This window comes from Fukomys damarensis, unplaced genomic scaffold (genome assembly GCF_012274545.1).
Source record: "Fukomys damarensis isolate Sample0158 unplaced genomic scaffold, DMR_v1.0_HiC HiC_scaffold_39, whole genome shotgun sequence".
Classification (NCBI taxonomy): Eukaryota; Metazoa; Chordata; class Mammalia; order Rodentia; family Bathyergidae; genus Fukomys; species Fukomys damarensis.
In genome coordinates this window covers 37,181,075-37,184,635 of record NW_022900951.1, presented here as the reverse complement: position 1 = coordinate 37,184,635, position 3,561 = coordinate 37,181,075, and positions in this window count along the sequence as shown.

Below are 3,561 nucleotides of genomic sequence, written 5' to 3'. Positions count from 1 at the left end.
GGGCAAAGGAATTAAGTGAAATTGTGTGAATAATGGAAAAAATGGCAACAAATTCTTTGTAAATAGGGAAGGGTGAAGGGTATGGAGGGAGGGCAGTAGTATGGGGAAGAAACAAGAATGAAGATATATCACATAATGGTACAAGATCCCAATGATAAATGTAACTGTATTGTTAGCTTTAAATGTACCAATAAACTTAATGGGGAAAAAAAGGTTAAAACCATTAAATAAATTTGTATTAGTTGTTATATCACAATGACTTGATAAAAAATATTAAGACAAGCCACAGACTGTGTGTGCATATATGCAGATATATGTATATAAATGCATATGAAAATATAGGAATTAGTACATAAACTAATGAATGTATCCCAAAATTGTTCTTAGAATGAAATGTCAAATGAGATAAGAGTTTTGAATGGTTAATATACATGGGACAAGGTATTAATTTTCATTAGTAGTCAAGGGAAGGCAAGTAAAAACAAGAGATTATTCTGTACACATAAGTTAAATAAGATAGACAAGTATTATGATAGCAGGTGTCAGTGAAATTATGGACAAATTGGAGTTCTCATACATCAGTGATAGATGTTGGAAATGGTAGAACCACTTTGGAGAGCAATTTGACAATTAACTAAAATACTGAAGGTTCACAAAACTGCAATTAAGCAATTCTATGAATATATACTATGGAAACATTCTCACATTTGCTGAGGACCCAAACAACTTTCATTGTACAGCTGTGATTGTAAATAATTGGAAACAATAAAAAGATCTATCCAAAATAGCATAAAATTCAGTGCATTCATGAAATTTACCTGATCATTTATGCAATTATATATAAGATACATGTAGTATGATAATCTCAGAATATGCTTGCATTTGGAGATAGAGGTAAAGTAAACTGAGGTCATTAGGGTGGGCTCCAATTTAAACTGACTGGTATCCTGATAAGAGGAGGAAACGTGGACACACAGAAAGACAAAAAAGGCACATGTGCAGGGGAAAGGCCACGTGATGACTCAATGAGAAGGTCACCACCAGCAAGCTGAGGAGAGATGCTGCAGGAGGCAACAGTCTTGCTGGCATTTTCATTTTGATCTTGGACTTCTAGCCTCCATAACTGTGGGAAAGACATACTTCTGTTGTTTAAACCATGTAGTCTTTGCTGTTTTTGTCATGCCAGCCCTACTAAGCCAAGGAAGCTAGAATTCTTCTTCCTCATATGAGTTATGGAAACAGGAAAACTACTTTGCCCAAAACCATGCATAAAATAAAAATATATTTTATGATAAATTTCTGTATAAGAGTTGGCCATACAGAAATGATCTACCCTACTTTATTTGATTGTAGGTCATAAGATTCCATGAAAGAAGGATCTTTCTCCAAACTCAGAAGGAAAGGATGCTGCAGGAAGCCAAGAAGAATCTTGATAGGACTTGTTGAGTTCTTTCTTCAGTCTTATATTATGAGATCATACACTTTTAGCCTAATCTTGATACAGGAGGTAGGATATGGCAAAGCCAGCTGGGATAGTAAGCAGGACCTGTCAATTACAAGATCCCAGGAGAATGCCAAATGATTCTCAGGTCCCTGTATGTGGAATTTCTCACATAAAAGAGCCAAGATGCTAGGAGGAGCCCAATACTGTGACTTCTTGCTGTAGACTACTCTGCATCCTAGGCACATGGTGCACTTTTATTTTTACTTTTATCCTTTCCTCTCTCTGTTCATCCCAAATTCATTCTGCACAACTACTTCTTCCCTTACCCCTGTACCCTTCATTTTTAAAATAAACTTTTGGCACCATTCATGGCTTATCTCATCCAATTCTTTCTAAGGGGCAAGAAGTACTTGGAATACTTTTAATGGGTGAGCCATTTCTACAAGAACTACCCAACAACAACCCTATCTCTGTGTGGTTATCCATGCTTCATTGAACCTGAGCATACAGATGGACACTTTGCCCTGGATCTTTGAGACATTTCTATTAGGGAGATAGAGCAGGAAACACATAGGCAGACACTGGGTGGGCAAAGTTGCAGTTTATTCACTCTGATTGGAGTGGGCTAATCTGAAATGTGAGCAGGCACAGAAAGAAAAATTTAAAGGGATGGTAAGGGGTTACTGCATTGAGGAATTTGATGGATCGATAGAGTGAGGTCACTCTTCTCTGAATGGCCGATGTCTTGTTTCTATTTTACTTTGAGGTTTCCTGTATTTCCACTGCTACCCATAGTTAACTTACATGCCAGGTGCAGCATCTTTAATCTGAAGGTTTCACATCATTTAAAACTAAAATTAAATACATTTTTTGGAGTTTTTCTCCTGCTAATCTATTGCTACTTTATTTCAGCAAACTCAAATATGGAAACTTCAGAGCAAAAGTTTGAATATCCCTACTCCTGTTTACTTATCGCATCACAAGCTGAGTTATTTCAGGAAAATTTCTTTACTGATGCACTGTGAAGCCATGGATATTGTTTTTCTTTTATTGAGTTTATTGGTACATTTTAGGTATACAGTACAGTTACATTCATTATTGAGATTTTGTACCTTTACATGACACCTGGCCTTGGTTCTCATTTTATCCCTTGTCCTGCCCTCCCTGCAACCCCTCCTCCACTCCCCATTTACAAACACTTTATTTCTATTTTTTTCATTTTCTCATATTTTCCCTTATTATCTTTCCCCTATGCTTCCCACTTTCCCTATGCTTTTAGCCCTTTTCTTCCCATTTCACGATGTCAGTTATCCCATTATGATCTTATGTACTATTACAGTTTATTCACACCAGAGAAATTATTCAATATTTACACATGTTTGACTTATTTATTTCACTTAGGATTATGCCCTAAATATGTATCCATTTTCCTATGAATAAGTCTAATTTCTCATTCTTTATGGCTGAGTAGTATTCCATTTTATAGAAAAAACACATCTTCTTTAACCAATCTCCAACTGATGGGCAAATGGGTTGTTTCCAAGTTTTACCTATTACAAACTGTACCACAATAAACATGGGTGCACACAAATCACTGTGGTATGATTCTTTTAATTCTTTTGGAAAGATACCCAGCAGAGGGATAGCTGGGTTAAATGGGACCTATAATCCTAATTGTTTAAGGTATCTCCATATTGATTTCCACAGTGGTTGCACCAGCCTGCACTCCCACCAACAATGGAGAAGGTCTCCTTCCTCCTCACAACCCAGCCAGCATTTGTTATTGGTTGATTTCTTGATAGAAGCCATTCTTTGTGGGGTGAGGTGGAATCTCAGTGTTGTTTTCATCTGCATCTCTGGAATGACCAGTGATGTGGAACATTTCATCATATATTTACTTGCTGATTTTGCTTCTTTGTCTGAGAAATGTCTGTTCATTTCAGATGCCCATTTTTGAATTGGGTCTTTATATTTAGGGGGACTGATTGTTTTGAGATCTTTATATATTCTAGATAATAGTTCTTTTTCTGAGGAGCAGCTGGTAAAATTTTTTCCAACATTGTAGGTTGTCTCTTAGTTCTGTTGATGATTTCTTTTGAAGTGCAGAAGCTTTTTAA